We start from the raw sequence: 12,479 nt of genomic DNA on the forward strand, positions 1-12,479 counted from the left end.
CGGAGCCGCACCCTCGCACCGGCGACGCCGCTCTCATCCTCCCGGAGCGCCCGGTGCCGCACCCTCCTCCCAACGGGATCCCCTCTTCCCGGCGCCGCACCCTCCTCCCAACGGGGCGCTCCCTCCTTCCGGCGCCCCACCCTCCTCCCGACGGGGCTTCGTCCTCTCCCGAAGTGATTTTCTTCCCCAGGTCGCGATCCGTTTTGCTCCGCCATTCCTCCCGTCGCCGATCCGGGTACTGGCGCCGCCCGCGGCCGGTTGCTGGCCAACCCTTGCGTGTCCCCGCATTCAACGCGACGCCTCTCAGTGCTCCCGTCGTTGTTCCACGAGACCGATCCGTCCTCCCATCACCGTCGATCCTCCTCAGCCTGCCTTCGGATCAGGTGATTCCCCGCTGGCTCAAGGTCCCTTGCTGTTCCTACAGTTAATTTCGCGGCGCCCGTTGAACATCATGGTCGCCGCTCTCGAGGTCTTCCATTAGCAGGGTCATGTAGCAGCACATCCCCAAGTTTGCTATCCCTCCCATCACCGCGCACCGCTGTTTCCCGTCGAATCTCCCGCAGGCCGCAGCAGGCACGTCTCCACTGCGCAAAGCTTAGACATAATTCCTTTTTTCTTCAATTTTGCAGAAAGATTTACTCTAGCTCCTGGGTGGCGGCGCTCAATCTGATGAATCGCTGGGGAACCCCCGCTGGCTCAAGGTCCCCTTCTATCTTTTCCCATCAATTTCTGTTGTTTTGGTCAATTTAGCTCAGAGATCCCGATAATTTGTGGAGGTTGTAGCTCAAATTAGGTCGCATCTTGGTAAAATCTCTAGCTTTGTGATCATTTTCCCTGTTCCCTTGTTTCTTGCATGCAAAATATCTGACCAGCAGCTTCGCCTTATACCTATGGATGAACTCACCCATTCTACTTTGAGATCACGGTGCAGGTTTTCTATCCGTCCACTTACCTCTCCCACTGGCGTGCACGGCGAGTGCGATGGCAACAGCCAGTGGCCACTGGTGGCTAAAGCTGCCTTGATGCATGTGTTATGGAAGATGAAATGTGAGGCAGCGGAGAGCTGGGGATGCTAACGTTGATTTGCTCTGCACCATTCCTCCAACGTGGAGATCAGCAACGAGGGCAGGAACAAGCTTTGTGTACTCAAAAGGGGCTTCACTTTCCTGAATTTCTGAATGCTTCACTGGATTTGATTCAAATTATGTGTGGCACTGACCGTAATGCCCCTCTTTTGGATTCAGGTGAGGTGGTCACGCTCCTCTCATGTGTATTCAGGATTATTGCTAGGTCTTTCTCTGATTTTGAATTAGAAGTGCCAGTCAGCAAATACACTAACGGGGTTCATCTGCTCCTTGTTTTTTCTTGCCACTAATCATTATATGCATTTAAGAATTATGTCAAAACCACAACAAAGATTGGTGCTTTTCAGCAAGTGTTTGCAGTACGCAATTAACTGATAGAGTGTGAGAGGCAGTGGTGGCCTGCTCCTTGGTGTGATGAGTGATTGCCAACACGTGGAGTGGATTAACTGTGTGTAGTCGCGACTCTGTGGAGATTGCGCCAGTTCTTGGTCTGTGGTGTGCAGGTACACGGATGGCGCGGTGGCAGCGAGATGGTTTGGACAAGAGCGAGGCGCGTGCCGATGGACCATGCGGCGGCGTTGCGGTGGCAGGGAGCTCGATGACCATGCGGAGGCGGGAGACCTTGCGGTGGCGTTGGAGGCCCGACCGGATGACCGCGCGGTGGAGAAGGGCGGCCTAGATGCTTGGGCCACTGCTGGGCCACGTTGCGATCCACTCCTGGAGCCAAGACGGGACGGCGTGGAGTTTGTTGGTAGCTCGCGAAAAACCAACGGCGGGGATGCGTCGACGTCGGCCAAGTCGGACAGAGACGGCGATGGCGTCAGGGATGACGAAGGCGCTAGGGTTCCGGCGGGAGGTCGGACACGTGGCGACATCGGGCTTGGCGGGTGTGCCCGGAAACATCGCGCGGGAAGGTTTCGCTGTTCCTCCAAAACCGCCCCAAAACTCGGTTTCGGCAGTTTTCCCAAAACTGCCCCCGTGAAGATTCCAAAAGGACGCGTGGCGACATCAGAGGAATTGCGTCGGGTCGAAGCAAAGTTCTCTAAGCCGTCGCAGCCGTCAGATGGACTTCAATGTATCTTTTCCGGTTTTGCCCCTAAGGGCCTTCTAGTTTATTTCTAGCCTTAGGGGTAGTTTAGTCTTTAGGTGGAGACTTGCAGGGAAAGGAATAGGGAGGCACCTGGAGTAGGTGGCGGGGGTTGGCAACAAAGTGGCGCCCCCCCTCTCCCTGGCCGTGTGCGCTGGACAGGAGATGCAGCAAGCCAGGCGCCACCCCTTCTTTCTCCTCTCGGTCTCTCTGTGTTCCTCTCCCTCTCCTTCTCTAAGGTAAGGTTCTAGGGATGAATTCTTGAGTCTTGTAAGGAGATTTTCGTGGGAAAGGATGCCCTTCCCTCCTTGTGCCCTCCGGGGAGTTGAATTTGTTTCAATCTCATATACTTCGTGCTTTGTTTCGCAACGATTTTCGATTTCGTTTGTTTGATCATGAAGTCTGGGATTGGCATGGTTTCTTGAGCTCTTTGACTTGATTCTAGTCCCTATTGCCTGGCACAAAACCTCTAGGAATCACGAGCTCCTTGAAAACCAAGTTCTTGAGCTTTTCGGTCTATAGAGAAAACCTCGTTCTTATTGCCAAATCGTCGATTCCTTCCGTGGGGTTGTTCTCAAGACCCTTGTGATCCTCCCTACGAAGTTTGGTGTGATTTGAACTCGTTTTGATCCGCGAATCATCGAATTTTGGATTGAGCCGAGAAAAACAGAATTTCTGGGCTCGGGCTGAAAGTTTTTCTATCATCGGTTAAACCGACGTCACAAACTTGACGCATCGGTTCAACCGATGAGTAGGAGCCTCGGGGTTTAGGGTTTTCGGTGGCTTGCTAGATGCACAGGTGCTTTTGCTCCCATTGACATCGGTTTAACCGGCGTTGCTGCGTTGGTCTGCAATTTCGATCGTTCGACCGACATATGCATATTTCCTAGCGTCGGTTGAACCGTTGCTCAGCTCTTTTGTTTTTTGTCATCTCTCTGGACAACTGCACCGACGTTTGGGTGTGATTTTGTCGGTTCATCCGGCGTCTGATCGTCGGTTCAACCGACGCCCTTTTGAATTGCGTCGTCGGTTCAACCAGCGTTTGCTTCTTACTGCTGCAGGCTCTGTACATCGGTTAGACCGACGCATTTCCCCTGTGCACGTTGGTTCAACCGGTGTATATACCGTGTGTTGATTCGTGCGCCGTTCTCGTGTGTATGCTTCCGCGCTTGTTCACGTTTGTTCCTAGGCTTGTTTTGTGTTAGTGTAGCTCCTTCGTAGCTGCTCTGCACTTCACCTAGGACTTTAGGGTTGGGGTGTGCTGTTGGATCTTGAGCCAAAGCTTTCGATCGCGATAATTTAAAAATGCTCCCATTCACCCCCCCCCCTCTGGTCGCATTTCTCGGTCCTACAGAGTGTACATACAAAAGGTTAGGGTGCATTTTCAGTCAGGGCATGTAAATCAGAGTACACTGACAGTGTGTTCTTCTATTATACTAACTGGAATTCAGGTTTCTATCTTTTCCAGCCCTTGTAGTTTAGAGTATGTTTTTTGCATTTTCCCTTGTCCTACATGATGGAAAATATGTTTATGTGGAATGTAAAAGAAATGAATACAATGATAAGTAGTTACTAAACATATATTCATATACTGGATAAACAAGCAGGAGTATTTTTCTGATTACTTGCTGTGGCAGGTTCACTAATCACTACTTTATCCTGCTTTGTTGTTTGCATTTAATACATGATTTGGGATGATTTGATTTCTCTGCTCTCAGACCTCTCACTTGTGTGCAGTGTGAGGACACAAGCAGCTGGTGGTTAAGCTGGTTTGTACCAGCTGAGAGTCTGAGCTCCCATGGTGTCTCACTCCGTGAAGATCATGGAGCTCATTGCCAGAGCCATTGTCGAGCCGTAGTTCATCAGCTAGGGGCAGAGGAGGTCATCACAATAATCTTTTGTGGTGCCTCCTCTATTGTTTTACTTACTGTAATTTCAGCTGTAAGATTCGTATGTGCAAATCCATGTATGCCTTTTCTTTAAAGTTTAGTGTAAATAGTTGCCCCTATATGTCATACTGATTCATAACCTTTCTGATATCTGAAACGTATTTTTAATTTTGTTACAACAATTGGGCCACCTTATATGTAGTCGTATATACAACATTAAATTGATTTAGTTGTGGTTAATTGTGACTAATCCCCCAAAGAGTTTTTTTAATCTTTGTGTGGGTTTCCTTTTCAGATGTAATTGGATGTACTGGTGCTGCTGCATCTTAAGATGGAAGTACTCATGCCTGATGGAAGATAAGAGCAAGCATGCTGTCAAGCCAAGAACAGCACATCCTCATCTACATCCATTTGAATTTGAACGTCTGTAGTGTGATCCTTCCTAAGAATCCTAACCCTTCTTATGGTCTGATTGGATTAAAAAAATCATATGTTCATGCCTGATGCAAGTGAAGGTCAGCATAGGCATGTTGTTTGGTCACTAGTATTCCAATCAATCACTAGCTAGATTCTTGATTCAAGATATGTAAATTCTTTTATGTGTACTGTGCCTTATGTTTTCTGGATGCTAATCCTTTTTTTATTCATATAGTTACCTAGTTAGTTGTTTGATTTGTGGTTTTTCTTGCAAGTCCAAATCGTAAAATTTGGCGCCATGAAGCAGATCTGTTAGTGCCCCTTATTCAACCAATGTATGCTTTTTTTTCATGGTCATCGATGTAAAGAATAATTAATTTAATCCATGAGCAGATGTATCACGGTTGGTATTGTAAAGAAAAAATAATTTAATCCATGAGCTGACGCATCCACATGTCGATAGAAACAAATGGAATTGTATGAGTCGTCACATCAGGGCACATGCATGGCGTAATTTTGTACTCCGCTAGCTTACTGCGACAAACGATTTTCAGCACTGAATTCATCAAACGCCCCCGTGGATAAGATGTAACCACCGTCACACCCATCACAGCTCCCGGGAAAATCGCATCTTCGTAGCAATAGGGAACCGCACTGTGCCACTTCCGCAGAGGAAAACCAAAAACACGAGCAGGCGGCCGCGAGCAGCGCGCTCGGGTGCGCGACAGAGATCGGCTCGGGTATGGAATAACTATTCTATACACAGGGTACGGAATAGCGCTGTCATACATATATATATATATATATATATATATATATATATATATATATATATATATATATATATATATATATATATATATATTCACTCTGTTCACAGTATTTTTCTCTCACACCAAACCAACACCAGCCACCAGCAAGTCAGCAGTATTTTTCTCTCGCAATAAATCAGTATCAGCCACCAACCACAGCCAGCCGAACAGAGTGATTGTTTACTTTCCCAAGTATGTATATGGTACTTTTTTTTAGATTATGTATATGGTACATTATATAGTATATGGTCTTCCACAAAGTCAAGACCTGTCAAATTTGCCCGGCCACGCACAATCAGAGAGCTCTTGTCCTTTCAGTGATCTCCATTAAAGATCCGCGATCGTGACTGCCACTCTCGGTCAAAGCGGCAAAAAGTTTCCATGAAAAATTTTACAACCCAAACCAAACACGGCCATGAATACGAGATCTGGCTGGCCTGATCACCGCCCAGGTCTTTTCAGTCAAGCCCTGACTTTCCTGGAGAGTACGTGGAGATGCGAGTGGACTTGTTTGGTGGCCGGTTAGTCAAACACGCCCACCAAGTCAACTCGAGGAGAGTTGACCCGCCTTCTGCATGCTTCGCGCGCGTTAATCATGCGGCGCCGCCATCACTCGGTCGAGATACTCAGAGCGGCTAAGGAATTAGCAATAAATCCAGGATTATTATTCCACATGTACAGTGGATGACGTGTGATCAAAAACTTGTGATTCTCTGTGAACACACTCATGAGTAAAAGCTACTCCCTCGTATGTCTAGATATATAATAAAATATATAAATCTAAAAAAATCAGACTGACTTGGCTTTTCTTCTCTTGGAAAAAAAAAGGTATGCGTATACTTGAAAAACGTACATGTGAATGGTAATCCTGATTGCCCGGGCAAGTAACAACGGACATCCCGTTGCACGAGAACCTACAGTAGATCACAGCTTCTGCAGCGCAGGATGCCACTGCATCCAGCACCGAAGAATTTCAGAACGTACGAGGAGGAGCGAAGGCGTTTGGCGTTTCATCACAGGCAGCGAGAGCCACGCGGAACTGGACTTGGGATTCCGTTCGGCCCACCCCTTTGCCTGGGAGGAAAACGAAACAGCTGGAAGCGGGCCGCGGCGACACAGCTCGGCTTGGCAAGCTCGGCCCAAGGCCGAGTTGCTCGCGGCCGCTCGCTGCACGCAACAGCCTGCAGGCTAAAGGTCCTGTCAGGCTCCACCGTGATAACCCGAGCTAATCCGTGGGCCACGCCGTGCGCGACGGATCGATCCGTACGCGTATCGCGCACGTGCCCTCCCCTCGGTCTCTCTCCGCGGCGCGGCCGGGGACGTACGGGCCATGCGCGGCAGCGTATTTTCGAACGTACGTTTTGTCACGGGAACAACGGAAGCATGAAGCAGCTGATGGGGGGCAAGCCGGCAAGGGCAACCGCACTTGTCGTGCGTGCCAGCGCTTCGGTACTGTACCGGCTGGGAGCTGGGACACTGTTCCTGTGTGACGGGCCAACACGTCAATACTGTAGCTGAAGAAATACATGTCGATACACCCCAGTTAGTCGGGGCATCTATTCTTAACATGCGTGATTTCATCGCGAGCTATCGCCGAAGCCTCCTAGCTGCACGCCCTCGCCTCCCCCGGCTCCGACGCCTCTATCGCCGTCCTCTACCACCACCGCTAACCACTCCTGTCGTCACACCGCCCGTCCACCGCTGCCGGTCACCGCCCACCGGAGGTTCTTTGCCTAGCCGTCGGCGCTCCCACGCTGCCTCACCCTCCGCTGACCGAACTGTCGCCGCCACCCCCGCACTCCTCTTGTATAGCCGGAGGCCTTGGGCAACCCAAACCCTAAAGCTCTGCTGCCTTCCTCCAGCACCTCGGCTGCCGGTGGCCGCTCCGTCCACCTCCCACCCCTCCTCTATAATTGGCTAAATGGGCCGAGCCCGACGGGCCGGCACTGGCACGGCCCAAAAAGGCACGGCCCGAGAACGGCTCGGCTCATGACTGAGCGGGCCCGTGCCGTGCCCGTGCTGGGCCTAGTGCCGTGCCTGGGCCGCAATCGCGGCCCGTGGCACTAGCACGAGCACGGCCCGTTTAAGGCCTCGGCACGATGCGGCCCAGTAGTTTGCTGCCGTTGGATATCTTTGATGACTTACAACCGTTGGATCAAAACCCTACCAATAAAAACCATCTGCTAGGCTCCCTCCCGAGTCCTCATGCACGCCGCCTCTCACCCAGTCACCTACTCGCCTCATCCCGTTCCTCTTTCCTTCTCAAGCTCTCGCCGTCTCCCGGCCTCGGCACCTCCGGCGGTGCCCGCGCGCGGCGCTCGTGCGGCCTGGCCCGCGGTTGCGCTCGCACAGCCAACGGCTTGCCGACTTCCTCGACCTCGAGCTTTTCTCGTTTCTCAAGCGCGGCCGGCGTCGAGTTGGCACGGGCAGCACGATGCGTCACCGCGGCACGGCATGACACGGCAAAGCCCCCGGAGTGTCGTGCCTGGCCGCGACCTCAACACGGCGGCACTACGTGGCACGGCATGACAGTGTCGCCGTGCCCCACCGTGCCGTGCTCCGCCGTGTCCGTGCCCGTGCCGTGCCGTGCGGCCCGTTTGGCCAACTATACCCTCCTCTTCCTCCCCTAGCTTGCAACCCCCCTCCCCCCTCCAGTCGCCGCTGCCATCACCATTAGATCGGCGCGAAACTGCAAATGCAATAAATAGATTTCGCCAATTATTCACTTTAAAAAAATTAGGCTGAGTATCTTCTTAAATAGTTTTTATCCAATCCACCTTATAATGAGTTTTTTTTGTGCTCTGAGGAGGAGATATCCAATGAAGAAAGATGACAGAAGATAGTGTCCTTGCAATATGGATGGTTGGATTTGCTTGCTTGGGCGTTGCTTTATTGCCTTTTCAGACGTTTATTTATGTACTATAGCCGCCAAAAAAAGATCAGTGGGAGGAGGAAATTGCACCGATAGACTCGCATCCAGCTGAGAGGAGGAAATTAAATGATGATTTGATGAAGCTTTGCAAAACCAACCAGCAAATCGCAACACAGGCTACAAACAGTTGCGCGATAAGTAGACCTGGGCATGGGTCACCCGACCCGAACAACCCGACCCAACCCGCCCGAAAAAAACCCAACCCGACCCGACCCGAGCTACGTGGCGGGTGGGCGCGGGCCGTATTTTTTGACCCGCAACAATCAACGGGCCGGGCACGGGCCGTGATTTTTGACCCAAAACCCGACCCAACCCGAAAAAACCCGACCCAAAGGCCAAAAAACCCGACCCAACCCGAAAAAAACCCGACCCGACACGCCCGCGCAGGGTGCACGGGCCAACCCGACCCGACCCGGTGATAGGTACGGGTCGGGCGCGGGCCGTCCTATGCGACCCGTGACCCGACCTTGACCCGACCCGAACCCGACCCGACCCGACGTTTGCCCAGGTCAGCGATAAGTAAGAATCCAAATATAATTGTTTGGATCCGAGTGCTAATGTCCAAGAGTGCTAAAGTTTAGTACTAGTCTATCCAAACATGAGTATACAGTTGATTTTTTTTTTGCGAAATACTTATAGGTGACTCACTTTAGCCAAGACTTAGAAGTTTTAACAAGAGTATGGTAAATTTATGAGTTGCATCGATTGATCTCAGTCTCGGCCGATCATCCAAGGCAGACAACGGCCAAAGACCTGGACACGAAGACGAGCGCCCGGGGACGCATTGCCCTTCTGCGATCCGTCCTTTCGTCGCCACGGGGCCTACCCAGGACCCACGCCCACGACACTGATTTGATACCTCCAACCTCCCTACATGCAGCTGCAGCTAGCTAGATCTAGGCGGATGCCCCCCCTCTTCTAGCTATCTGCGGGAGTGGTGGCGCTACTGCGCGCCGTCGACGTGGTCGCGCCACCGCAGTTACCAGTCGGGGCGGAGCCAGCAAGTGACCAGCGGCGGGGAACCGCAGGCGCGCGGAGCAGATCGATCGGTCGGATGATTGGATGGATAGGGGGAAGGAAGAACGTGAGGCGAGCGCCAGCGCGCACGTCGAGAGGCCACGGCCACAGATGCCGCACCCTGGATAGGGGGAAGGAAGAACGTGAGGCGAGCGCCAGCGCGCACGTCGAGAGGCCACGGCCACAGATGCCGCGCCCCGGCGCGGACAGCGACCGCACGCGCGACACCAGTTCACGCTCCGGCTGGCGTCCGCCGCGCCGGCCCGCGCGCGATCCATCCACGCACACCGCCCGGGCGAGGGCTCCGGTGTCTCCGCTCCGGTCGGGCGGGCGTTGTCGTCGACTCGTCGTCCGTAGCTTGTGGCGCCGGGGACCCCGTGGGGAGGACTTGGGGGGGGGGGGGGGGGGGGGGGGGGAGTGGAATGGGCTGGGGCGCACGGCCGGCGCCGGTGGCAGCCATGTGCCGGCCGCGGCACAGGGGGAGGGGCAGCCAAAAGGAATGTCGCCGTGCGCGGACACGCGACGTGACCGGTCGTCGCCCGGCCCTCGCTCTCCGCACGTACTTGCCCCCCTGGCCCGTGCGTGTGGGCGCTCGTCGCGGTCGCGGTCTCCACTCGCCAGCCATTATCGGCATCCGCGCGCGCGCGGGGCGGCACGGTGCTGTGCACGGTACCCCGCGCGTACGCGCGCACCGGCGGCCGACGTGTACGCGTGGACGCCGTACGTATGTCTAGGCGGAGCCCTCGACACGGTGACACGGCGGCGCCCCTCCTACTAGCTCGTCGCACCGGCCAAGCAACTAGCAGGCTTCAGAAAAGCCGTGCCATTGGCACGGCATCCATGTACGCGAACGTACTGCACGGATAATCTTTTGGTGGCACGGAGTCAGGGGCAGATTATTCTCGCAGATCTCTGGACGACGCGACGCGACGGGAGCTAGGCCCTGCGCAGCCGTAGGTAGGGCAAGCCACCATGCGCGCGCACTAGCGCGAGCTACTGTTACCAGGTTTAACCAAACCGGTGGGAACAGGTCCGGTTTGATCGGTTACCGGTCAAACCGGTCCGGTCCGATTTCGGTTTGGGTCGGTACCAAATCGGCCCAAATTCAAAATTTAAATTTAAATTCAAATAAAATAAAAAAATCTCAAAAAATTCCTAAAAATACTTCAAGATGCGACGAATCTAATGGTGTCAAATTTTCTCAAAAATCCATCCATTTAGTATAGTTTGCGGGCATACGAAGTTAAATCAAAAAAGAAAAAGAAAAAAATGGACCGGCCCATTAAGGCCCACCGCATATGGTGACCTATAAATCGGTCAAACCGGGAAACCACTTTTAAACCGTCGGATTTTTTGGTTAAAACACCGGTAACCGGTCAGACCGGACCGGTAAACCGGTCAGACCGGTCGGTATACCGATCAGAACCGGTTACACATGTGCTTTTGAATTTGAATTTGAATTTAATCGGTTTCCACTAGTTTCCGGTCAAACCGGTCTGGTAAACCGCTACCAGAGGGCGGCGGTTTGACCGGACCGGTCGGTTTTGTAAACCCTGCTGGTACCTCCCCTGCAGCACCCTGCTGGTACCTCCCCTGCAGCTTGCCGCCGCCGTGCACCTCGCCGCCGCCCCTTGTGGCCAGCTCTCCGCACTCTCTCTCCCTCATTTCCGGCGGCCGCGCGCAGCCCCGTCCCGCCCCTCCGCCGCCGCCGCGTTCGCTGCTCCGCTCGAGCTCGCCGACGCCGCTGCTGCTCGGACTCACCGCGGTGGGGCCGGCTGGCCACCTCCCCAGGCAGGGCCCAGGCGAGGCGCCGCCCCTGCCTCCCGGAGCAGAGCCTCCCGGTGGAGCTCGGGCAGCGGCCGCCGGCCGGGCCAGCCTGGCGGGCGGGTAAGGCGGAGGCGTGCGGCGAGGCAGGCAGGCCGCCTCTAGCGTGAAGGGCGCGGCGGGGCGAGGCAGCCGCGGCGAGGCGGCCCCTCCATCGAGCTCGAGCTCCGTCGAGCCATGGCGGCGGCCCCTTCCTCGAGCTCGAGCTCCGCCGAGCCATGGCGGCGTGATGAGCGGGGCTCATCGCATGCGGCTGGAGCAGCAAGCGGGGTGGGACGCGGGCGGCGGCGGGGCGAGCGGGGGGGCCGCCGAGGCGGCGCTGCGAGCTAGGCTGGCCAGCTGCGACGGCGTGGCGGGGCGCGCGCACGCGGCCGCGGCCCCTGTTCTCTTCGAGCGCGGGCGGCGCGCGAGTGGAGCGCGGCCGCGTGGGCCCCTGCGCCCCTCCTCCGGGCTCCACTGCTGTCGGCCCCTACGCCCCTCCTCCAGGCTCCGAAGCTGCGGCGGTAGACGCGGCGGGAGGCAAGGCGGCGGCGGCGGAGGCACAGCGCGGGCTGGGGGCGTGGCACGGAAAGGCGGAGCGGCCGCGAGCAGCTACGACGGCTGGGCGACACGCGCGTAGGCGGGCGAGGCGGAGCGACGGCTGCGCGCGCACGGGAGGAAGCAGGGAGGAGCAGTAGAGCAGCAGGCCTTGTGGAGGCGGAGGAGCAAGGCCCCGGCGGCGGGCCTTGCGCAGGCAGAGGAGCAAGGCCCCGGCGGCAGGCCTTGCAGAGGCGGAAAAGCAGGGCCCCGCCCTCGACGGCAGACTTCGCGAGGGCGGCGAGGTGGAGGCGGCGCGGCGCGGGGCGACGGAGGTGGCGCCGGGAGGCGGAGGCGGAGCGACGCGAGAGCGGGGTGGGCACGTGGGCCAGCGCCACGTCGGCCGTTAGCGGGCCTCCCGTACCTCCCCTCGCAGTAGGGGATCTGGAGCCTTCCCCTACGTTACTGAATGCGATACAGGGTGCCGCTGCAGCTTTTTTTTCTGTATATTGGTACTAGAGGATGGGATAGAGGCCCCCAGTGCGGGTAGCCTGATCTGGGCCCTGTTTGGTTTACTGCTAGTACTACTAGCACACATTTCCCGAGAAAAGAATCTTCAATGTATGGAGAACTAAATGAAGTTTATTTGCAAAACCTTTTCACGGATGGGTGTAACTTTTCACGACGAATCTAATGATAGTAATTAATCGATGATTGGCTACAGTTATGCTACAGTAACCATCCTCGAATCGTGCAGTCAAAGGCCTCATTAGGTTCGTCTCGCGAAGTAGAACACAGCTGTGGAGTTAGTTTTGTAAATTACCTTTATTTATTACCCTTAATTATTGGTCAAAATTTTTGTGCTACTTGTGCTAACTTAAACCAAACAGGGCCCTGGAA

The 12,479-nt window shown here is 54.9% G+C and overlaps 2 long non-coding RNA genes across 2 annotated transcripts; both read left to right on the forward strand.

Annotated features, from left to right (window-relative positions):
• The first annotated feature begins 350 nt into the window (after positions 1–350).
• On the forward strand, positions 351–1,120 carry LOC120698224. The gene is made up of 3 exons (XR_005684772.1): positions 351–383; positions 630–701; positions 932–1,120. It is a non-coding gene; the product is annotated as an uncharacterized LOC120698224 (long non-coding RNA).
• Positions 1,121–1,191: 71 nt separating this feature from the next.
• LOC120698225 lies at positions 1,192–4,777 on the forward strand. Its single transcript, XR_005684773.1, has 3 exons — positions 1,192–1,244; positions 3,910–4,053; positions 4,357–4,777. It is a non-coding gene; the product is annotated as an uncharacterized LOC120698225 (long non-coding RNA).
• The last annotated feature ends 7,702 nt before the right edge of the window (positions 4,778–12,479 follow it).

Source organism: Panicum virgatum, chromosome 3K (assembly GCF_016808335.1).
Source record: "Panicum virgatum strain AP13 chromosome 3K, P.virgatum_v5, whole genome shotgun sequence".
NCBI classification, from domain to species: Eukaryota; Viridiplantae; Streptophyta; class Magnoliopsida; order Poales; family Poaceae; genus Panicum; species Panicum virgatum.